Source organism: Centruroides sculpturatus, unplaced genomic scaffold, assembly GCF_000671375.1.
Source record: "Centruroides sculpturatus isolate CEXI.00-Female unplaced genomic scaffold, Cexi_2.0 scaffold373, whole genome shotgun sequence".
NCBI lineage: Eukaryota > Metazoa > Arthropoda > Arachnida > Scorpiones > Buthidae > Centruroides > Centruroides sculpturatus.
The window spans coordinates 427,227-453,958 of NW_019384580.1; the positions used below are offsets into that span (position 1 = coordinate 427,227).

Consider the following 26,732-nt stretch of genomic DNA (forward strand, 5'->3'; position numbering starts at 1 on the left):
ATATCCGTTGCGGATTCGGCCAGGCCACAATGGGACAAGCAGGAGGAGAGGGGCTGGGCTTGATATATGGGGACAGCTCTTGAAAACCCTCTGGCATTGTTTACCCGGATTCGATCCTTGATACCACAGCAGTAGGCTGGCGCCTTAATCGCTTCAGTCATCCGTTTGTCCATCATCATCCGTAATAACATATAATAACTAATAATCCGTAGAAAATATAATATAAAAAAGTGCCAAATATTGCAAAATTAGTATGGCTATATAATTATTTTATATTGTCTTAAAACATTTAGTTAATATCATTTGGCTGGTATTTTAGGATAGAATAGTTATCAAGTACTGTAATTACTTTTGAATAATTCTAATTATCTGTATATTGTCAAGCTTTAAAAATGTCATTTAAATCCGTTTTTCTAAGGATTTTGTTTGAGCTTAATTCTTTTTCGTTTTTTTCTAATATAAAAATTTATTTTTATAGATAAATTAACGCGGTAAAAAACGCGGAATAGAAAAATAAACGCTAAGAAAATAAATGATTAGAAAATCTTGAAAGACTTTCTAATAATTTATTTTCATAAGAGAGGATAAAAAAAATTATTATTAAAGAATCGATATAACGTTAAGATATATTTATTTTTTAGAATCCTGGTTTTATAATAATTTTAATACCTTATATTTCTTCTTAAATTTTGTAGATCGATAATTAGGTTAACGTTACGATGTTAATTTTTTATTATTCTAAATAAATTAGGTAATAAAATTAATTATACAACAATAAATAAATTAGTAAAATATTCAATATTCTTTTTAGAACATCCGAATGGTCAGACGACTAAGACGTCAGCCTACTTCTCCGGGATCGAATCCGGATAGCAGAAAACCTTCAGAAATTTTTAGAGATTGTCAATACTGGATATGTCGAGTCTCATCCTTCACAACTCGGCTGCCCCATTGTGTGCCTGTCCGAACTTACGATGGGTCTAAAGAAAGGCCCTTAGTGCTCACAGAATGGGAACTAAAGATATTCTTGTAAAAGCCTAATTTTGCATTGATAGTTCTAAAATACAAAAATTATATTAATATTTTATGTAATTTAAAAAATCATTTATAATGATGCAGCCAATTAGATAAAACTTACTAAACACATGTTCGCTCCTGTTCAACATCTAGCGTTTTTTCATGTTTTCTTCGTATCTAACACTTAAATGGAATCTAATTTCTTATAGTAATACCTAAATGGGGGCCAATAATCCGAGAGGATTTTCCACCAATATATCTCGTTGCCTTATCCCGTCAATCCAATAAAATAATTTACAATATTATAATTATATTCATAAATACTGTATAACATTAGGGTAATTGAAAATATTATTAATACGATAATATTACAATAATCCAACTGTAGAAATATAAGATTATTCATCAATTTTTTTATTTTTTACATATTGCGTTCTAATTATATTGTGTTTGTATCAATGAGATCCTTCAAATATAATTCCCTATGATTCATTGTAATTATCTCCAATTTGGTCGTGATTTGACGTAATTAGTTTGGTATCGAACCACGATATTCTAATTGAGATTATTAAGCAATTATATATTATAGCCATTCCTCTGAAGTTATAGTTGATTTATTATTAATTTTTGGCCTTTTAATTGATACGAATCATTTCTATTCGAGTATTTTTATTTTAAAAAATAGACAAATATATTTAATAAAAATAATTAAATGGTTAATATCTAATTATTTATAAATCTGCATATTACAAATCCTTAATGTCAAGATTATGTTTTACATTATTATTAATTCATAAATTCCTCCTTAAGATTTGATTTGGTTTGGTGGGACACAGCAACCAACACGTGGGTGATACGCCAAGTGGGGATACCACCCGGAAGGATTTTCCATGAGAAATTAGCCTCTATTTAGGTGTTAGATGTGTGAAGAAAACCGGAAAACTCTACGTGATCAGCCTGTTGGTGAAGTGCGAACCCTTGACCTATTCCAAAGTTCGGTGGTTTTATCTACTTGTCCACTGTTGAGCATATTTCTTCTAAGAATATAAAATGAGTAGGAAAAAAAGAGCCCACAGCGGATCTTTCTAATGAATGCACGATGATCTACAGCATTTCCATCCCAATCTTTACATAATAAAACTTCCCAATTTCTTCATTCTTAAGTGAGAATATTGCTTTAATTATAAAGTTCAACAAAAGTAGATCGATTTTGAATGTTGTATACTTAATATTTTTAATTCCTTCCATCCGTATGCACAAAGAGCGTCTTACAATCATATCTAACGTGAATTCGACCAGGCCGTGATCCGACATATCCGAACCAGATCACCCCTGAAAAATTTCTGGAGTTTCTTGACGGCCCGGATTCGATTCCGGATCCTTCAAAGTGATTACTTTATTTATTAATGTAGTTTTTTACTTAAAAAATCCATTTTATTTTGTATTTTTATAATTAATCTCGTTTTTTCTTTCTTAAATTAACTGCTTCAATAATTTTTTAAATTGATATTTTCTATTACACGTTTCTGGTTATATAGTAAATTTATATGCTAGTCTTAGATTAATGATTTTCTATTACGGGAATGTAACTTATTCAATTTTCATTTCAGTAAACCAGAATTGAAAAGAATCTTGATTTACGATTGGAATTTAAAATATATATATATACTTTGAAGTTTTGACTGGAAATAAAGCCTTTTATTCGTAAACTTACAGTTAAGTTTTCATTTTATAACCATTCAGAATATTGAATATTTTAAACAAGATCCTTATAAGTCAAATATCTTTCAATTGAATTGCAAGTTTACGATTAAAAAAATGCAATATCTACTCTCAAATCCCATATAGGAAACAAACGAGAGTGAAAAGAATTTTTTGAGTAAATCGATAAAAAAAATTTAAATAATAATGTATATTTGTTTAACACGGTTAATCTTATGGTAAAACTTAACTTGGCTCACTAAGGCCGACTAGATAAAACTACCGAGCAGTACTCACGGGTTCGCATCTTGGCCAATTGGAGTTTCGGTGTTTTTCACGTGAGTAAGGGGCTAATTTCTTGTAGAAAACCCTTCTTAAAAGCATTTCCTTCAGCAGATCGCTTTTGTTGAATTGTCTTAGCCTAGCAATCTAATTTAACATTAATTTCAAATTAAAGATACTAAACTATCAAATTTTAAAAATGAAAAAGAATGCACGAAAATTAAATTTTTATGAAAAAATTTTATAAAATGAATTATAGAAAAAATAATGAATTAAATAAATGAAGATATAAAATAAAGTATGAACAAAAAATATATTTAATTAAAAGTTAATATAAATCCTTATTGAGAAAAAAACATTAAATAATTTTTAAAGTACAATTATCGCAATAAAAGCTTGCGTGATCATATTCAAAACTTAATTTATAGAAAAAGATTTAAGATTGTTTCATTAAGAAAAATTCTTTTTAAGATTTTACGGTTTCAATATATAAGAGTGGAGTGATGAGATGGGCGATAACATAGCACATGGGCGATCTTCCAGGAGATGCCTACTCAAAGGATTTTCTACGGGAAGCTGATCCCTATTTAGGCGTCAGACACGTAAAAAACCTGGAAAATGTCCAGTTGGTGAGGCGTGAACCCGCGACCAATCTTCAATGGTTTTATACTTCTGTCATTCGATATAATATTGATATATTGAACAACAGTTTTAGTTATATAATAACACAACTTAATGAGATACAACAGTACGTTTATTTAGATTCTGCAGGTAAAAGTATCACTAGTTTATCTTCAATAATGATAAACTACAAATAATAGTGAAGTATTGTTCATGAATTTGCTTGTTTTCTCCTAATATATATTTATATCGCATTTATTATCTGTGTTAACTACAATACTTAAAATATTACGAATTTTATTGATAAATACATTTATATAGACATGAAAATGGACTAACGTGCAAGAGATACTTTCTATATTTTATTAAAGAAAATTAAAGAATACAGTTAACTAAGTTCAGAAACAAATAATCAAGATATGATATTCTTCCTTCCTTAGAAATCCAGATTTGAATTCAATTCGGTCATTTTTTCATATATTATTCTAGCTATCCTCCATAATAGATGACTATAATAGGCTTGTTGAACACTAATATGCCTTGTTACAATGTAAAATCTGCAATAAGTGAGAAGAATATCCGCAAACTCTTAAAAAAAACATTACACAAATTAAAGAAAGCATTCGACAATAACTTAGATCGAAGGGGAATGGGAAGGATAACAATTTTAATCAGATCTATAAACAATCTAAAAATCGACAAGCCTTATATTCTAAGAAAAAAGAGAAAGGTAAGAAGATACTTAAGTAAAGCATTAAGATGTAAAAGTCATAAAAAATAGCTATGAAATGAAGTGAATAGAAACTTAAGAGTAATGATTCGTAAAGTGCTGGAAAATAACCAATCAGAAAAAAAAAGAAAAAATTTTGAATATTGAAGACATTGAGAACTATAACAGTTTTAATTAACATATTGAAGGTGACACTGGAAAAATAGAAATATAAATATTTACTTTAAATGAAGAAAAGAATATTAATGACAGCCCAAAGAAGTTTCGATAAGAGATATTAACAAATAGTTTTTATTCATACGTAAATTAAAAATATCGTATAAATTTTAAAATACGATTCGGTAGAAAACCTGGTCTCGTCTACTTCAAAAGATACTTTACAAAAATATTTGTTTTTTGAATTGAACCTTCAAGACATATTGAAATACTTCTCTATCAAGTTAATGTCTTTCGTTTACTAACATTAAATTCTATGGGAAATAAAGATAGGCCTTCATCGACGTGACAATAGCCTATTCATCCATTCCTTTATAGTACAAAGAGTTAAAAAGGAAATAAAAATTTGATAATAAACATCAAACATCAATAGAAATAAAAGTATTAAAACATTTCAATGTATAATTGTCAATACAATATTATAATACGAGTAAATAATCAGAAAAAAAATAATGCATATTATACTTACTTTATTTTAAAAAGGCGTTAGAAAACACAACGAAAGGAAGGATTTACGGGAATCTGCCTCTATTTAAGTGCTAGACACGTGAAGAAATAGAGAAAATTCTACATGGTGAGGTGCGAACCCGCGACCAACTATCAGTGTTAAATGATTTTATCTTCTAGGCTCTCTGAAAATGACAAATGGTTACTTTAATCATTTATTAAAAATTATTTTAAGAGATTTATAATCGACTCATTGATTTATTTATCAATATAAAATAAGAGTGAGAGAAGTATATACTGACGCATTATTGTAGCCATAAGTTATAAATTGAGCCATTTGAAATGGATGAAAGTAAACAAGAACTATTTGAATTAAAGAAAAGAAAAACAATATTTCCAAACTATAGTTTAAAAGTTAAAATCGCCTGAAACATTTTAACAATAATTAAAGTTAAACACGAAGAGAACATTGTTAAATTCACGATTAAAACAAAGGAAATTTGAAGATTCGTCTGAATTTCAAACGGATACAATTTACTGCATTCTGAACTTGAATCTAATCCTTAAGGCGATTGAAAAAGCACTCACAACAAGAAACCAAATATAATCACTCGTATTCGGCATTAGAATTTTTTATTTCACTGATCTGGATATTTTGACTTTGTTATTTTTTTATACGAATTTTAGTAAAATATAATTTCTTTAAAAAATCGAAAAAGAGTAGAAAAGTATGTCTACAAATAATTAAAATGTAAATAAACGCACGTATTTATTTACATTTTAATTATTTAAATATTCAAAATAAACAATAAATAATTAAAAATTAATTTTATAGGTAAACATTTGTGAATACAAAATATTTGTTTATTTACTTTGTTATAGAATCGAAAGAAATAGCAAATTAAAGTAAATAAATTAAATATATTAGTCTAAAATGTCAAGACTTTAAAGCAATAATTTACAGTGAAATTACTTTTAATATTGGATTTAATTCAATTTCCATTTTTTCATCTTGTGAAAGAAAAATTCTTTTATTTAAAATATAAATTTCAGCGTTATTTCTATATGTCGAATGATAAATTATTATTAAAAATTTATTCTTTTGAATATTATAGCTGAATATTATCATTTTTATTGAGAAATCTATATATTTTGCGTTAAATTAAGTTTAAAATGATTGTCTATAAATTTTTATCGACAAGCAATCAAATTAAATGAAAGTGATTTACTCCATAAATTGGTCATAATATAGTTAATCTAACGCTTCCTGATAAACTTAGTAACTACTATTAGAATATTGTAAAATATTTTTATTTAAAATTCAACGGAGTAATCAAACGTTTGATTTTATTCAAAAAAGATTTATGGAAATTTATACAAGTTGCCTGCTCCTACACTCTGATTAGGTAACGTCTCTTGAATACTCTGAGGATTTTTTTTCTGTTTTTCTCAAGTTTTTTTTATATCTTTCCTTTAACTGCAAGTTGTGTATCCAATCTTTCCGGAAAAGTGGAAATTGGAATTATTTCGAAAAAAAAAATTGTTGCAATTAATCATTAATGCATAAACAACGATTGAAAAAACTCGGGATCATATTATTATTAATTAAAGATTGAATTACAAATTTATTGCTTCAATTTATTTAACTCATATTCATCGATGTTTTAAAATAATTCATGACATTCAATAGATTAAAATATTAAAATAAATAATATTACTTTCCTAATGATTTTTGAATGTTTAGAATATTGTTTTAAAGTAGATATTCTAAAGGTTCTAAAGTTATATACAGCGAAACTTGTCAACAGTGGCCATTTTTCTTTTTGAAGACGTATTAAACCTCCGTAAAAAGCAATAAATCAACTTCAGTATTATTTATTTAAAAAGAGAAAAATATGTTAAGAGTAAGCGCATTCAGATTACAAATCGAATTAATTCCAAATGATTATTTTAAAAGTCTGGACAATTATATTTTCCAGTTAGCAGCTTCTTAACAATTAAAATGTCCGTTTAATCAATAATATTATTTAATGGAATACTTATTTTTTAAAATAAGTTTGAAACAAGCACGGCTTTCTAACCTCATCCTTTATGTCACGTCTTACAGATAGATGCATGCAAACAAATGTCCGTTCGAACCTTACGCTTCACTATGCTTAATCTTTCATTAACAAACTAATTTGTTAATTTCTACTACAATTGTTTTAATGAAATATTTCATAGAATTGATTATTTGAAAATTGAATCCATTGTATAAACATTTAAAAAAAAGCTGGCAAGGAGGGAAGCTCTTGTTCGATTTTCCATGCACTCGAACAGGAGGTTAACGACACCAGAATTTCAATTATACTACGATATAACAACTAAATAACAAAAAGTTAAAATTGTTAAAATTTGAGAAATTTCTCTATTTAAAAAATTTCTCTATGAAGAACACTTAGACACTAGNACTATGCTTAATCTTTCATTAACAAACTAATTTGTTAATTTCTACTACAATTGTTTTAATGAAATATTTCATAGAATTGATTATTTGAAAATTGAATCCATTGTATAAACATTTAAAAAAAAGCTGGCAAGGAGGGAAGCTCTTGTTCGATTTTCCATGCACTCGAACAGGAGGTTAACGACACCAGAATTTCAATTATACTACGATATAACAACTAAATAACAAAAAGTTAAAATTGTTAAAATTTGAGAAATTTCTCTATTTATAAAATAATTAATTAACTTTATAAAACACTGATAGACACTAGCTCAAAGTGAAAATTGTGTGTGGTGCCATCTGTTGCAAGATTTTATTATGAAAATCATTTTTATATTATTAATTATAGCAAAAAGGCAAAAGACTTAATTTTTAATTTAGGGAAGAGTTTTTTTTTTTAAAAAAAGTATAAATGCCAATAACGAGTAAAGTTTTGCACATATGTATCCTCTATTTCCCAACTTTCATGACCTTTAATTACCAAAATTTAATAGCATAAATTCCCTATAAGTTATATAGAAATAATACTGCTAAATTTAAAAATTTTTGGTTCATCCAGTCCTGAGATATAATGCGAAATACACACCGACACACACACAAATAGAATTTTGTAAGGAGTAAGCTTTTTACATTTTTTTTATCCTGGAGCGTCAAAACATCGATAAATGCAAAAAGAAAAACAATGCAAAAAAGAAAACGTTCAAAATTTGACCGATCACCATAATTTTCATACTTTATATTCCATAACAGCCGATAAAAGAAATGAATTGATAATCGTAAATTATTAATTTATTAATTGTAATTTAAATTGAAATTGTCGTTTATTATTAAAATACGCTTTCAAGCATGAAAATTATATTCATAATATTCGAATCGGAAATTTAAACAGTAGATTGGTAATAGAAGTTGAAGGTTGGACAGAGGTGGAGTGTTTAAAGCAAGTTGCCCCGAAATGCCACCCACTTTGGAAAGCTCGACTATTTGACAATCTTATTGACAAAAGGACAAAAGACAGCAAACGTTTTTTTCCCTCCTCCCTGTTCATCTCCTGTAAGAATGTGCTCAGATTGGAACTTTTATTCGAGATTTTCCGTTAACTTACTGTTTTCGATTTCTGAACTTTAATATAAAAAAAAAAAAAAAACACTTGAAAACGTCAGAAATTTCAAACTTAATTCTTTGTAAGCATAACTAGAAATCATTACTTGAAGTTACCAGCAATCAATATATCAGTATAAACCAGCGTTTTAGAAAATTTTTGGTTGATATCTTGAAAAATTGCATTCCAGACAAACATCTTATCTCATTTAAATTGAATGGAGTCTTTTCATTGCTAGCTGAGGGGATATAAAGGAGTTGATGGATAAACAGTATGGGATTTGAAAGCCTTCTTGTAATAATCGAGAAGAAAAATCATTCATCTCAAATATCCAGTAAAAACTTTCAAGAAAGATTATTATAATTACAATGGTTTTGATGATGCGTAGCCATATTGTTTACTAGGAGATAACTACTTATCGCTTCCTGCTTGTATAGATTCCATTCATTGTAAACAGTTTAAGTTATTAATTATAAAACCGATCATTTGTCAAACGGATGTCAAACCAGTTGAATAAATCATCAATCAGAATTGGTACTAATCACAAGGACGTAAAGGTGTGGGTGTAGTTAGACCAACTACTTGTATGGTAGTAGATGGCCTTACCGGGGATCTGCAGATTATTGAGTACACCTGGAAAAGAGGGCAATATTAATTAAAGAGCTTAATGTACGTATAAAATGGTACAAAATATTCAAAATGTATTACTTGTGTTTCTTAAATTAACATATAAGCAGAATTTCGTCAATGGATAGAGATAGCTCATAAATTTCTAGGGATAAATCACTAGCTACGAGCCTGAGTAAAGGTAGAATCTATACTTATGTAGGTTTTTAATGTAATTCTTCATAACAATCGCCTAATTTTGAAATTAGATAAGAGAAAAAAAATACAATTTAATTTTCTAAATAATTTATTGAAAAATTATATTTTTCAAAGTTTTTCGATTAGCTTTTCGTTGTTGATCGAAAGTGAAGTCTTGCGAAACAAAATCGATCAAATTGTAAACCTGATGGTAACTATTGTTCTTACAAGTTTTCAACTTCTTAAAACTCTCGGAACTAATTACAAAAGATATCTGAAAATCAATGAAAATGGCTTTAATATCCTGTTAATTTTAATCTTCCAAAGATGAACAAACACAAGTACACGTTAAAAATTAAACTTTTTCTTACAATGAATTCATTGAATTGTCACATATTTATGTCATTTATTTAATTGTTTAATGTGTTTATATTTAATAATTCATTAGAAATATATAAAATGATCACAAATATCAGTCAAGTTTGTTTCGTCCGATGGTTCTTTTCAGTTTTTAATACTTGTAGACATAATTCGCCCATGTAGGGATCACCATTTATTTGTTTTCTGCGTTTAAGACAATACATTTTCGGCGACCGACCTTNATGATTAGAAAATCTTGAAAGACTTTCTAATAATTTATTTTCATAAGAGAGGATAAAAAAAATTATTATTAAAGAATCGATATAACGTTAAGATATATTTATTTTTTAGAATCCTGGTTTTATAATAATTTTAATACCTTATATTTCTTCTTAAATTTTGTAGATCGATAATTAGGTTAACGTTACGATGTTAATTTTTTATTATTCTAAATAAATTAGGTAATAAAATTAATTATACAACAATAAATAAATTAGTAAAATATTCAATATTCTTTTTAGAACATCCGAATGGTCAGACGACTAAGACGTCAGCCTACTTCTCCGGGATCGAATCCGGATAGCAGAAAACCTTCAGAAATTTTTAGAGATTGTCAATACTGGATATGTCGAGTCTCATCCTTCACAACTCGGCTGCCCCATTGTGTGCCTGTCCGAACTTACGATGGGTCTAAAGAAAGGCCCTTAGTGCTCACAGAATGGGAACTAAAGATATTCTTGTAAAAGCCTAATTTTGCATTGATAGTTCTAAAATACAAAAATTATATTAATATTTTATGTAATCCTCTTAAATGAAAATATTTAAATTTCTAAATTTCAAATCCTTGATTTATTGTCAGCTAGGATCAAATCTCCAGATTAAAGTTTTAAATGAGGCTTTTAATTAATGACGGATCAACTTAGAAATTTGAAAAGAAAAGTCAAAACAACAGAATTTGTTTTCACATCTTATATAATAAACAAATACAAAAATTATTTTATAATATTCTTGATGCAATGGTTTTACACATATTTAATCTTTAAATACAAGTTAACGAGATATAATTTTCGGTATAAATGATTTAAGATTAATATTTCAAGCATATAATAAATAATTTAATGCTACATAATGGAATCATAATGGCATAATGGACGAGGTAGTTAAGACCTACCGTTCTGGGAGATCCGGAATCGAATCGGAGACCATCGAATTTTTCATGGGCCATTAAGGGCATGATTGAATCCACAATGGGCATGAATAAACAGTCCCTTTTAGTGCTCACCGGATGGAAAATTATTGTTTTCATATGACAATACTACTTGCTAGAGATAGGGGGTGTTTCTTGGGAGGACTGAGAACTGGCTTCTATTTAGATATTACAAACTTGAAGACAATCCGGAAATTTGGTGAGACGCGAACCCATGACTTGTGTTCAATGGTTTTATCTACTCGGCCACCGATAGGCCCACAAGGTAGAAAAAGTTTTAAAAAATTTAATTGTTATAAAATATTTAATTATTTTGAGATATATGTTCTTGTTTTAGTTTGAAGGATAAAATGATAATAACAAAGAAAAAAATTTGAAACTTTTCCAATAAAAAAAGTCGAAAAACTTTATACTGCAGAAAAAAATTACTTTATAGAACTAAGATCTTATGATTAAATATCGATATTTTCGATAATTTTTTCCCAAAAGAAATTACTTCTGAAAATTATACATTGGATTATATTAATCCTTCCAGCCAAAATATCAATATTAGAAGATCTTAAGCAAAATATAAAAAAATAGCGCTTCTACTTCAGTAGATTGGTTATAATCTTTATCTATCGGGATCTTATTTGGCAGAAAAGCTATTTTTGACCTTCTGGCCATTCTTATCCTCCGTCTCTACTAAACTTTCTTTTCTATCCCCTAAGGAAAAAATTTCTGAATTTAGTAAATAAATACGACCTACCTTTAACTAATGCAAACAATTAATTTTAAATTAAATTTTTATAAGCTAGCTCTGTAAACAGACTTTTTGTTGATGCTGCACATTAGTAGAACAAGACTTTTAAAGACGAGTTTATAGCCTCATTGTAAGAGTTTTTGTTGCGTACTTTTTTATGTAAAGACTTCTTCTCTTTTATCTTATCTTGATATATAAAAAGAATTGTAACGTTATTATCGAGGCATACATAAATATGTTTTATACGTTTAATTGATAATGTAAGAAACAGCATGGAAACGCACGAAAAATTATTTTATATCTCGATATTTTTGTTTCGATAAGGCTGGAGTATAGTATTAATTCATCGTTATCGATATTGTTTTCTTAGAATAACAATTTCTCCGCCATAACATCATACATAAAGAAAAGTATTGCCAAGAAAATAAGCAGAGATAATAATAATAAAGAAAAATTCTATCTTTCAAATCTTCCAGGATCATTTGAATCATCGATTTTTCTTGGAAGAATTGCGTGGAGATGTATCCATTTGGAAATCCGAAGTGTAAATGTCGTTAATTTTCGATTTTTAAAATGAAAATGGCTATATTTGCACTGATAAATTATTGCTTTAATTTGCAATGGCATTCGTACGAGAGATAAGAGTATCACAATCAATTCCTGTACCGCAAAAATGTCTAATATCTGTGGTCTCAATCGAAGGTCAAACGATTTTCGCTTTAAATTCGGTCAGGAATGTTCAATGTTCTACATAATTTTATTCGTAGCACGTAACAAAGTTGCCGATAAGAAACCATGTTCAGAATTGGATTGCATTGGATTGATGGAATAAGGCAACGCAACAATGGGCGATCTGCCAAGGGGGGTTTGCCTCCCGGGAGAACTTTCTACGGGAAACCGGCCCTATTTAGATGTTAGACACGTGAAGAAAATCCGGAAAACTCCACGTGGCCTGCCCGTTGATCAGGCTCGAACCCGTGACAACTACCAGTATTTAGTGGTTTTATCCACTTGGCTACTGATGGGCTCTTTCAAAATTGGAAAGTCTCTCTCTTCTTTACATTAACTCATTTGAAAAAAGAAATAGAAAATTTAAATAACAATACTCAAAAATTTTGGTAACAAAATATATAAATTTAATTTTATAATCTGCAGTATAATTTAATTTTATTTAAGTTTAATTTAAGCAAATACACGCCATTTTATATAAATATAACAAATTTATTTTTTTTAATAAAATAATAAAATTCATAACGGTTAAAAATATTAAATATATATTTTTGCCTGGAATTTAAAGATATTTGACTAACTTTTTGTTTTTATATTTTAAAATAAGTAAAAATAAATAAATATTCTATCCTCTTACGAATTATTTATGTATCTTTCAAAAGGAATTTTAAATTCTTTCAAAAATATAAATCGGATTTATAAGTATAAATTTGATATTTTGATAGAAAACAAGGAAATGGTTCATCATAATATTTTTATCGGGGAATTTTTATAAGATTGAATGTATAAAGATGGAAAAATCCAAAAAAATAAACGATAACTTTCAACTAGAATGCTTTTTATTTTATGTAATTCAAGTTTACACTCTGCTCGAAATAAAGATACATGAACACAGCGCCGTAACTAGGTTTTCATGTGCTTTGTGTAAGATTTTATTTTTGCCTCCCATTTTTGGAAAGAATAAAAAAGCACGATAGAAAACGCTAGTTGAGTTTTAATTTTTTGGCCTTCACTGCAGCAAAATTTGAAAATACAATCCACTTTAGTTCTGGCATCACTCGTTGTACCTACCTAATTACGACATTGCACGAACATCTTAAGAATAGTAAAATGCTTTAATTTTTATCTATTCTGTAGCTATTGGTATTCCAGTGCCAGAGTGGATTATTAATTACAGGTCGTGGGTTCGCACCTCATCGGCGTGGAGTTTTCTGGATTTTTTCACGTATCTAATACCTAAACAGGGTCCAGCTTTCTGTAGAAAGTTCTACTGAAGGCACTTCCTTGGCAGATCGCTCATGGTTTGATTGCTTTATCCCACTAGTCCTTCTATGACTGTTTAAACATCAAAATTATTTATTTTGGTATCAATAAAAGTAGTTTTTCAACATTACAGCGAAATATTAATTCATTTACATGTGAATTATTGGGTTATATTAATATAGATTGCATAATCGATTAAACGAGCGAATTAAAATATTTATTTGCAGCATTTTATATAATTGATAAATCAAATAGTCTTTCCCCAAAACGTGAAGTAACCATGACAACAGATATTCGAACAATTGCAGTTTAAACTTCTCTAAACCATTAAGTAATAGTAATAACGTTGTTTATCGGTTGTTTTATCCGTTTATAATTATATTATTTATGTATTTTAATAAAGAAAGATAAGAAGCATATACAACTTTACTCAATTATTGTTTTCTTTTTTCGTTGTCTTCTCTCGGTATTTATTTAGAATGTATTAGATTGTTTTCGATGTGTCCCGGAGGACTTGTACAACGAATAATTCTTGTCTTTTATTAAGTGCATTTATAGCTTTTGAGGATTTTTCAGCATAAACATACAAGTACAGTAAACCATTTTAGTCTAATAAACTTTTAAACATTGTTGACAGCGGCATTTTTGGTTTTCATAATCATTTTATCAACTGTTTTATTAAGTCAATTTTACAGATTATTTTCTGACATATTTTTCTCCCGAGGCGCACAGAATTTTGAATTTTCCGAGTTAAAAAAGATCAAAATTGAGAATATCTCAGAAGGGAATCCTCGGTAGCAATATTCAAGGTAGGAAGTAATCTTTCAAGTAAGTGTTTTAACTTTAAAAATTGGATTAATTTGTCGGGTACTTTCCTTGTCAGATATTTTCAACAAGTATAATCTTATTTGTGAACTTAATTGTTTATTTTTAGAAACATTATTTTCATTTTAAAACCATTTATTCTTTCCTAGTCTGTCGTTGACAGCACTTCTCCAACTCTCTCTGATCAGCAATTACTGTTATCTGGTTTTTAGTTATTGTGTTATCTAAGAGAAACTAGAGATAATACAGTAATTTCTATTTAACATTTATAAAAGAAATTGGCTAATTAGATATCTAAAATGTTTGTTTGAAAACAATTGTTAGAAAAATTTGGCTGAAACAGAAGAGATTACATATTAACCTTTTCTATTTTTCTACATTTGTCTGAATCAATAATTTTGAAGTAAAAAAAAAATGACTACAAGTTACAAAACTGTTGTCTCTTATGTTTATGTTCTTTATCTTTTTGTTTAAAGCTCTAGAAAATTTCAGAGCAGAGTTCTTTTTTCTTATATAAAGACAACTATCAACATTTTTACTGTCAATGTTCTCACATTAAAAATCACTTTTCTAATCTCCATAAAAACCTTAAAAGTTCTTTTTTATATGTTTTGGTGCTGTTTAAAAGCATTTTCTTGCATAAAAATGAGTTTTCTAATCTTCACGAAAGCTCCAGACCGTGTGTTTGAAAGCATTTTTACATTAAAAACTTTTGCTTCTCGTATACAAGACATCTGTATCACGAAAAATTGGATAATATAAATTCACGCATCGCATAAAGTACACAAGGTAAAAAAATTTTTAAATAAATTATATAAGAACAAACAGAAGATGAACAATACTTATTTTAATATAAATTTTAAAAATTGTTTAAACATTAACTTATTTAGCATTATGTTGTCAATCAATGAACGAACACTTATATCTAATTCGCGACTCCCAATGGGCTGGTCGCATGAAGTTTTCCAGATTTTATTCACTTGTCTAACACCTAAGTAATGGTAAGATTCCTATGTTTTCCTATAGAAAGTCTTTTCTTGGCAGATCATCCACGTGTTGCGTTGCCATATCCTACCAAACCAAATCGGTAATTATGTTCGTTAATTCATTTAAAGTTAAATTGTATAAGTTTCAGATAAATTTTAAACCGTGTTTAGTTGGTAATGCTTGCACAGAAGACGGATAGATAATACAATATCATTTAATTCCTTTGTGTATAAAATGCGATTAGTATTTGAAATAGAGTAACTCAAACAAAAAATAAAAGAGACTTTGTTCTGAAAATCAATGATTAAATCAATATTGTTTACTTTTTATGGAAAGTAGCGCGAATTAAGTCTGAAAAATTTTTATTTTTTCGATAGAGAAATTTATTACTGAATGGTAATAGCTCGTCTAAATGTTAATTGAACAAATGAATTCTTTGTAATGGTAATTAGAGGACTGGCAAACACGAGAAGTTTCTAACTAGTTTTTCTTTAATGTCATTTAAATTTTCAATCTGTCAACAATGTAATAAAATTTTTTTTTATCACTATAACAATCTATATACTGAAATTTGAGGTTTAAATATGTTTTATATTTATTAAGCATTAATGGAATAAGGCAACGAGAAACACGTGGGCGATCTGCCTTTCCGGTAGGCTTTCTATGGGATATTGGCTCCTATTTAGGCGATAGATGCGAAGAAACCGGAGAAACACGTAACCAACCCATCCGTGAGGCGCGAACCCGCGACTCACCTACCAGTGTAGTCAATGGTATTCGATCACTAGTGGGTTTTATACTTATTAAAACAATGATTATGTATACATCAATAAAATCACACTATTTCAAGTATTTAAATTAAAATAAATTAAACACATTACTTAAATTATTAAGCATTAAAATAATCTTTAAACTTTTTAAATATTTCAAATAGATTAAACTCGATAAAAGTATATAACTAGAAATTCTAATCTGTCGATAATTTATTTCAAATTTTAGAGTAGTCAAATTACTTTTTTTATTTTTATTTTTATTTAAGTATCGATTTTATCACAAAACGGAAACCAAATTTTTATAAGAATCTCTTGAATAGAAATCGTTTTCAATCAGTGACATGGCGAAGTAAAATTTCAATGAAGTAATCTCTTAAAGAAGATGGATGCCAGATTTGGTCAAAATTGGTTGAAAGATGAATGATCTTACTTCTTATAGTCTAAAGAGATTGGATATAAACAAGCTGTGAACATTACTTTCTATTTTTTTCTATTGAAATAATATTCGTATAATATATTTTCAGATTTACGTAAGAATAGGAGTTATACACGTAAACTTTTGCCACATTTATAAATACAGTGCGTTTGTAATTAAAGTTTGCATTTCAAACTGCCATAGCTCGGAAACTAATTAGCAAAATAACGCCAAATTTCACGCCGAGACTTCTGTGTTGATAGGATTTTATTTAAAACAAAAAAAATTAGTTACAGAAATGTCCGCTAGGGCAGTAAATGGCTCTGTAATATTGTAGTGGCTAACTCAAAATATCTGAAAACTTAAGATACACGCGATAAAATGCGTGGTTACGCACGGCATGCTCGCAATATGCCGGCAATACTAAAATATGATTTTTATTTATAAAAAATGGCACATTGTTATGAGAGTATTTGCACATTATGACAGCAATGTTGTATTTTTGTAACAGAAATAACGCATGCATCGAAGGAAGAAGTGTACAATGAGTATCGTAATTTTAGTAACATTTTGAGTTATCCCGTAAAGTGTTACTGCACCATTTACCACCCTAGCGGACATTTTTGTAACTAATTCTCTTTTTGTTTCAAATAAAATTCCATAATCACACAATTCTCTGCGAAATACGACGTCGTTCTGCTAATTAGTTTTCTAGTTATAACTTTTAAAATGTGAACTTTGCAAACACACCCTGTACTGTACTGTACATTTACATCGATTCGTTCTGGGTCGGTTTTTTAAAGAGTTTCCGCTCATTACTCTCATCATGTTAATTATAATTTTAACTAAAAAGGGTTTAAATATGATTTACTTAAAGAAATAAATTTTGTAAGCATATTTCTACATAAAAGCAAAACGAGAAAATCGAAGTAATACGAAGACTTCTTTGTGTAAACGGAAAGACATAATCGACAAAAGAACTAAGACAATCTAAACTACGAACACTTTGATTGATTATCAATTTTGATGTTGACATTATAACTGAAGCATGATTAACCAAGATTAAAAAATAATGAGAAAAACTCCATATAAAAAGTCTAATTTGCAATAATCGAGCTCGTTATAAGCTCTATTAACTGCTAAATACTTAATTTATCTTAAAAGTATTAAGTATTTCATTACTTTCGAGTGAAAAAAAAAACTTTATTGTATCAGTAAGATGAATGACGAAAAGAGGAAAAATGCTCATCGACATTTATTTAATCCTTCAACTAGAAGAGGTTTGGTTTTATGGGATATGACAGCACAACGCAACACATGGGCGATCTGCCAAAGGGGGACAAGGCGATTTTATATTAACGTATACGTCTTTCTTTATAAACTAATTTCTAAATCACTAGTACGAAAAGTAATAATATTTGAACAAAATGTTATCGGGAAAGTTAAGCAACTCGTTGCTCATCGAGCAACGAGTTGCTTAACTTTCCCAATAACATTTGTGGCATCATCTGTTATGATATTTTATTACTAAAACCTTTTTATATTTTTAACTATTATAAAACGGCAAAAAGCTTAATTTAGGGGGTAGAGATAGATTTTATAAAATAAATTTTAAATGCTAATAACGAGTAAAATCGTCTTTAAGTCCAACCTACTTGAGATATGACCCCCCTCTATCTCCCCATCTCTTCGACTTTTAACGATCAAAATTTAAATAGCATCAATACTCCTTTCTTTGCAAAATTTCAGAAATTTTCGACAAAAGCACAGGAGTTATTAAGCTTCAAACGGGGTGAACAAAATCGTACTCTCAAACACACTAATATCCATACATACAGAAAAAAAAACCCGAATTTTCAAGCATTTCTAGATGTTTCAATGCTTTTCCTCTGCTATATATAACAGCCAAAAAAGTAAAAATATCTTTTTATAAATACAGTAATAACTGTGTAACCCAGAACGTACGGTACCGTGTTATTCGGATTCTGTCTTAGACAAGTTTTACTTTAAATTGTGGGAATATTTTATTATTAATATAAATTTATTTTTTTGAAGTTCTTAATCCCTAGTATTTTAAATATAGTTGAAAAATGTCTTTTTGTAAATACAGTAAACTGTGTAAACGGGAACTACGCCGCACGGAATTATTGAGGTACCGTTTTAGACAGGTTTTACAGCAGAATTGCGAGGAGAATAAGAATATAAGTAGAAACTATATTTTTATTTTCATTGATTTTCAGTCTAATCGGATTATTTTGGGAAAATCGCAAATCCAAGTTCTGTAACATTTGTCAGAATAATTCATCAGGAGCTATAGAGAAAAAAGGAAACAAAATACTTGAACTAAGCACAAAACATTTTTCAAGAAACTAATTCCGGTGAGATAAACTCCAAATAAAATAATTAATGTCGCTAATTTAATGCCATTATAAATGCATAGCTTACTTAATTAGCATGTTATATAATAAATAAGTAAATTAATATTCATTACTTAATCATAATAGAGCAAATGATCACGTAACTACGAATACTTTTGAATAAAAATTAAGTTTTTTATTTGCTAAATAAGTCATTTATTTTAATTTTTAAACGAAATCATCCTTTTTAGTATATTAATTTGTCGTTGGGTAATAAAAATGCAGAATTATTCGCACTTATATTTTGTTATGCAAAACACAACCAAGTTTAAATCCGCTTGTTAACGAATCGGTGATCATCAAAAAGGAGGGAGAAAATTCAAAGTTTGTAGTACAAAAATTTGATTCTTGATTAAAAATCAAGATTAATAAGATTCTGAGTGATAAGCTCGCCAGAGGCCGAATGGATACAACCAGTGAATATTTGGGTTCGCATCTCACTAACGGGCTGGCCGCGTGTTTTACGGGTTTCCTTCACGTGCCTACTCCTATATAGGAGCCGATTTTTCAGGAAAATCCTCCTGCGAACCGCTCTTCCTGGAAGATCGCGCATGTATTGCGTTGCTTTAAACTTTCACCCCTACAACTGATAATTTTTTGGGCTGCAATTTGAAAAAATTATAGACCATAAATTCTCACTGTCGTCCGTCCGTCTGTCTTTCCTTAATCTCGAGAACGGAGTTAGATAAATGAAATACGAGATTATATGGAAATCTTACGGGCAAGACGCCCGTAATGTGATATGTGAACTTCCGATGCAAACCGAAAGTCACATTATTTCAATTCAAAATACTTTTTCCCTGAAAGCAGTTAATAGATAACCGGCATGACTGTATTTTGTTAAAGGAAAAGTATAATGTACAGGGACAAGCCACTGCAGAGAGCATATATTTTAAATTAATTTAATTCAAAATATGATTAAAACTTGCAGCCCGGCATTGTGACGATGTTTCAAATTGAACATTTCCTACGTGTTATTGGAAAATAGCTAAAATATTCTTAAGTTTTTCGATTTCAACTCGAAATCTTTGGCTTATCTTCATCAGAAAATGGTTTACGCACCTAAAATTTCGTTGATTGTTTTCTTTTACTGAAAGCGAATTCAATCACTAACATTTTCTGTTATAATTCTGTATTTGTGAATAGAAGATTTGCTGACATAGCACAATAAATGTTGCTTTTCTTGAGTTATCCTCGGGCATTCTTCTATACAATAATATCTAAAGATTCAATATAAAAAGAACAATTATTTTTAGTTGAGAAGGCCTTAATATTTTTCAGAACAAACACAAATTCATTTCAAAACAACAGAATCTCACAAGAAATTTTACCCAAGTTTATAATATAAACTTCAGCTCTGCTGTAAGAGCTAACATTTATAATACTGTAAGAGATAAAATAATTTTTCATTTTAAATATTCAATTAATAAGGTTTTAATTTTTAATAGGCAGTATCATTATATTAACAATTTTCAAATGAATCAAATAGATGTTAAAAAATAAAAAGACTAATTTTAGTTCATATTCACGACAAATTCTTTTTAAAATTAGCGTTTAATGTTAACAAATGGACAAAGAAGAGAAATAATACTTATGAAAAAATATTACACTGGTTTGATGGAGGAATGCAGAGCAATACATGGACGATCTGCCAAGAGGGATGCCTTCACAAAGGACTTTCTACAGGAAAATGTCCCCCACTTAAGTGTTAGAAACGTGAAGTTCATGAGAACAGCATGGATGAAATGCAATCTGTAGAAAATTGGCTCCTATTTAGGTGTTAGACACATAAAAAACACCTGGAATTTCCCGGAATTTTTTTACGTTGAGATGCGAACCCCGCAACCAATTACTAGTATTCAGCGGTTTTATCCACTCGGCCCCTGGTAATCGTTACATTGCTATACTAAATGTAATGTGTTGATACGTTACTACACTATAATTTGTCATGTTTCGTGATTATAAATTCAAGAAAATATTGAAAAAATGGTAGCACGATAGATTCGATACAAGATATGAAGTAGAATAAACACAAATATGAAATATATATATATATAATACGTGGTTAAACGAAATGCGGGAAAATTAAAAAAAAGTTTAAGGAAATAAATTTAAAGTAAATTGAAAAAAGTATTTTAATTTTGTAACCTTTCTATCTGTAATAAATCAAAGATTTCAAGGCACGAAAAGAATTCTTTCGTCATAGAAGAAATATCATTAGTTGGTGAAGATATCATTAAGATGCAATATCATATTTCATCAACTAAACTTTTTTTTTTAATATTTCTTTACAAAGTTTTGAGTTGTAGACTTTATTAAACTTTCTTTTTATTGTGAAAAGAATTTTTAAAAAATAATTATTATCTTTTAATTTAGTTTTCAAAGTAAACTGAGTTATTGATAAAAATAGAATATATACAAAATTACATTTAAATACAGCAAGTTGTTTTCGATAAACCAATTTTGCTTTTATACAAGAATAAAGAAACAGCCAGAATCAGCGACAAACTTTATTTTATTTGTTGGAAATTTTAATAAAATTGTCGTTTATAGTTGTTACAATTGAAAGTTCCAGTTGTCGACAGTTGTAGATTAAAATAAGATGCGCTCTCTTTGAATTTCTAATCATTTTTATTTTGTTTCCTTTTTACTGTTTTGGTAAATCGCTGAGATATAAATTTAATTTGTTTGTTTTTTTTTATTAAGAAATGTAAATTTTGCCACAAGTTTCATAATAAAAATCTATCAAATTAAAGTAAAAGATATGAAAAATGAAGGAACGAGCTTTAAAAAATGTGTTAATCTTGTATAGTACGTTTGATAGGATATGACAATACAACAAGTCAGAGATGTCCCAGGAAACTGCCTCCACTTAGGTTTTAGGCACGTAAAAAATCCCAGAAAACTCCACGTGCCAACCAATACCTTGTGAATCTACCTTACGGAAACATTTTCTACAGGAAACTGCCTCCACTTAGGTGTTAGACATGCTAAGAAAACCCGGAGAACTCCAGGTGCCAGCGTTGGTCAGGCGCAAATCCTTGACTACTAGTGTTCAGTTGTTTTATTCACTCAGCTACTGGTGGGCTAATCTAGGAAATTAGAACATAATTTTAAAAGTTTAAAAAATTTCCTATTAAAAACGTCTATCCATATTATTATCGTCCTATTATTATCGTCTATCCATAAAAACAAAGTCATTGGGCTGCAATTTGAAAAAAATTGTAGACATATAAATTCCCATTTTAAATGTTTGTCTTTTCTTAATCTCGAGAATGGAGTTAGATAGATGAGAGACAAGACTAGATATGAAAACCTTAGGGGCATGTGGTCCCAATTAACTTTATAAGAACTTCTGGTAAAAACAGGAAGTTACGTTAGTTTAATTCAAACATTTTCACCCGAAAGGTGTTAGATGGCTGGCACGACTCTGTTGTTATAGGAAAAGTATGATATACAAGAGCAAGTAACTACTAATTTGAGGTACAGAGAATATATTTTAAATTAAATAAATGAAAAATATGATAAAAAATAGCAACCCGCACTGTGACGATGTCACAATAAATAATTGCTCGTTATTAATATTATTTTTTGATAATTTTCTAATGTAAAAATTCGAAAATTTACTAGATAAGAAAATAAATTTTTCTCCAAAAACAATTGTTGTGGTAAATATTATGGTAAATTTCAGAAAAGAAATAAATTGCAGCAATATATTTCAGAAAAGAAACTGATGAAACCAAAATAAAAGATGTGTATCTGAAAGTAAAAATGACATTGCGTAACTATCACATTATCGTTCATGAGGATAAAAGAAAATGAAAAATCAATACCAATAGACAGTAGTGGAAATTATTGTTACTCAATGAATAAAAAAAACAAGAATAAAACTGTCAAGGGAAGAATCACTCACAGTTAAAACAATATCCTAGAAGTTAAACGATTAAATAATTAATATACATAAAATAATAATGTATAAACTTGAGAACTCTAAGACAATCTGGCACATAAACCATGTTAATAATATAAAAAGTGAGCATAAAGATAATCTTAGATAGTGATTCACTTCGAAAGGAAGAGATTTATATATTCTCCAGTTAGTAATTTGACACAACAATCGCTATTTTCTCTAGTAAAATGAGAGTAATTAGCCTCATAGTATAATAACAGTGTTTCAATCTGTTTTCGTGTAAATTTCCTAATCAAAATTTAAAGTAATTTTGGTTAGATATAGATTATTCAGTTTTCTAGTCTCTTCCGGTAAACGAACAGCTGATTAAAGTGTCCGTACAACCACCATGTTGCTCTTTTATTAAAATTAAAATTCCAAGATTGATTCGAATAATTGGAAATTATTCAAGAAATTACTTTTACAACAAAAAAATTTCTTATTATATTCTATTAATTACTTATACTTGGTTGCGCATCTTTTCTCCTGTCAAATTCTGTCTAAGGTAGAATGAATACAAATGTGTTCACTCAAGGAAATTTAAATTCAATAATTAAGTCAAATAATTGAATTGTTTGTTTACTCAATTTTATTCGTTAATAATACAGTCGAATCTCCAATAACGGCCACTTTTTAAGAACTTTTATAATATTAAAGCATACAAAATAGCCTCAGTACAATGGCCATTTTTAATGTTCTCTTCGGTGGCCGTTTGTCACAGGTTTGACTATATAAATTTCAGAAAAAATTGCAATAATTTATATATTTGTAGATAAAAAGAGATATTATTACAAAGTTAAACTCTGTGATTGTGAAATATGAAAGAGCTGAGTCAACTTTGAAGTCATCATAGATCAAAGGCTGTATACACACTGATTTACAGGGTAAATTTACACGAGGCGCTTACATCTTTAATTAAATAATTGTGAAATATTCTACTTAATAAGATTTAAGGAAGCACAACAATGACAAACGAAGAAAATACACTAATTAACTAATAATAGTGATTATAAATTATAGTATAAAAAGTATTATTTACATAAAGAAAATAGACTCCGAAAATTAATTTATTTATACAAGAGAATGTTAATTAATAAATGAAACAATATTGATTATCTAGTGTTGGAAATTCGAGGAATTACAGATGATTTCGATTTTTCTCACCCCAACATGTGTTAAAGAACGTTAGTTTTGCTTGTAAAAGGATCAGCATAGGTAATTGAAGTCATGCTGGCTAATGATGTTCCAGATAAAGATAATGGGCCATTTCCTTTCAGGTAAACGAACCTCTTTAAAAATTATAAAGGGAGAAAATTACAGTTAAAAAAAAGAGAAGAAAATTGCATTAGTTATCGAAATTATACGAATTACATTAACGAAATTAATGATGATGTATCTATTATTAGCAATGATTTGTGTGAACAACATCCACGAGAATGCTTATGAAGCTTAATGCAATTTGTCAGACTGATACTTAACAATATGTCTGTTTAATTAACTATCTTGATTACAATAACATGCAGCAAATTTAGCATGAATAATTGATCAAAAAATATTTATAAGAACAATTTTAATGTTGTATGCTGTAAATGAAATGTTGGAGATCTTTTAACATTTCTATGGCATATTTGTCAGGAGCTCTCGACAGAAAATTTAGAGATTGATCTCTTTTATGCTCTAGGACATTTTTACAATGAATTTCGAAAGATATGACAGGACTATTATAGATTTCTTTATAGTAACTCATTGAAAACCTATACAATTTATTTTCCTATTCTTTAACGCATCTAGTTTTTTCCACCTCGAAAAATTTAACAAAAGAATAGAAGTATGTCAAATTTTTCTTATCAAATTTAACTAAAAATATATATTTTAAAAACATTTTGAAATTTGATATGTATTTACTTTTTAACGTTCAAAGTATTGCAAACAAATGAAGTTATATGTAGGATCCCCATTGAATAAGACAAACATATGGGCAATCTGCTATGGACGTGCATAGAAGGGGCACTTGTCCTTTCCTGGAATCAAATAAAATTTTCTACAAATTATATTTGTAAAAGTTATTGAGATATCTAACCTTATCTTCTCGATCAGGAATGCTTTATCTGTCTTAAAATTTCTTGTCTGACTTCAAAAAAAAAACCCAAAAAATTAAATAAAAATTTATTGATTTTATTATTTCTCTCCAAGCATTATTGCGGACACACATGCAATCTGTCAAGACTTTCTATGCGAATCTGATCCCTATTATGTGTCAGACACATGAAAAACTTCACACAGCCAGCCTTTTGGTGAAGTACAAACCCGCGACCAACTACTAGTATTCATTGATTTTATATTTACTCTATATATAGAGTGACTACATTGTTTAGCCCCCAAACCGAAACAGCTTTGGAGTGAGTTAAAAATGGGTTTAAAATGGCTAAACTTAAATAAAGTTAGAAAAATAATTTACAAATTGGTTATGTTGCATTATAAGACCTATATATGGGTTCAATTTAAAATTCTATTCTATCTTTGAGGTTTAAAACCAGGAGAAATCACAGACTGTCTTATAACTTCTAAAGTTTGGTCTGATGGGATAAGGCAACGTAACACATGATCAAGAGGAATTTGTATTAAAAACTAGTCCCTATTTAGATGTTAGAAGCGAAGGAAATCCGGAAAACTTTACGTGACCACGTTGGTGAGACTCGAACCAACAACGAACTATTAATGTTTAGTGGTTTTATCCACTGCCATTGATGATCTCAACCTTTAAACATGCAAAACTGAAAGAACATTAATACTGTAATATCATTTTATTTTACATTATCTATTGGAAGACTTTGTACTACTTAACAGAACTTAAAACCGTTTAGTAGCTTATATTATTATGTAAATAACATTGCAAAATTATCAAAATTGACTCATTAAAATAAGATTGATTCGTTAATTTATTCATTGAAATTTCTACTAAATATAATTGACATAATTAAGATTAAATAAGGATAATTATTAAAATATTTATATATTTTTCCCCAAAGCCATATTTTCCATTTGTTGAAATTATAATTCTAACTAATTACAGGCAAATTTCATATTAATAGCAATTAATAAAGGTAACTTAATTTAAATATTTAATAAATTTACAGCCTATCAGTCATTTAATGTTAAATTTTCATAAGAAAAATTACAAATTTCTTAAAATATAAACGAAATATTTGAACCTCATTAACCTGAAGTGATAATATAACTTCAAGTTTTATTATTTATTGTTAATTTGCGGTTAAAATTTGAGTGTCGAAGATAAAATTTATCTCGATGTTATTATGTAGAACATCCTGTAGCAGTTTATAGTAATGATCTCAATAATATTTCATAGGAAAGATATTGTCTCATTAAATAATAAGTGCAGTTTAATGTGGTTGGACGTCAAGTTACGTTTCTGAGCCTCATTAAATTTAAACAATGCAGATAAGCGACATGAATACTAGGGCTATAATATTCCAAATCTTCAATAGACTAAGCTATTTTTAATAGTTTAAGACCAATATTTATTCTCTTTATAGGTTTGTCTGTAAGTAAGATGTGAATATTTATCGTAAATCATGATTTATGAGTTTAAAGATAAAGAAAAATAAGAGCAAAAACTGCAAAAAAATCGAATTCTTTTGAATT

General features: G+C 28.5%; 1 protein-coding gene across 2 annotated transcripts in view; it reads right to left on the reverse strand.

Annotated features, from left to right (window-relative positions):
• The window catches only part of LOC111624450 (5-hydroxytryptamine receptor 2B-like), a 68,647-nt gene that overhangs the window by 31,823 nt on the left and 10,092 nt on the right, over positions 1–26,732 (reverse strand). The window contains exon 2 of one of the 2 annotated variants that reach the window (XM_023367287.1): positions 5,037–5,199. The exons of the other annotated variant lie outside the window; for it this stretch is intronic. The gene's annotated coding sequence lies outside the window, so the exon portion shown is untranslated. The remainder of the gene's footprint in view (positions 1–5,036; positions 5,200–26,732) is intronic. 2 annotated transcript variants of the gene reach the window in all.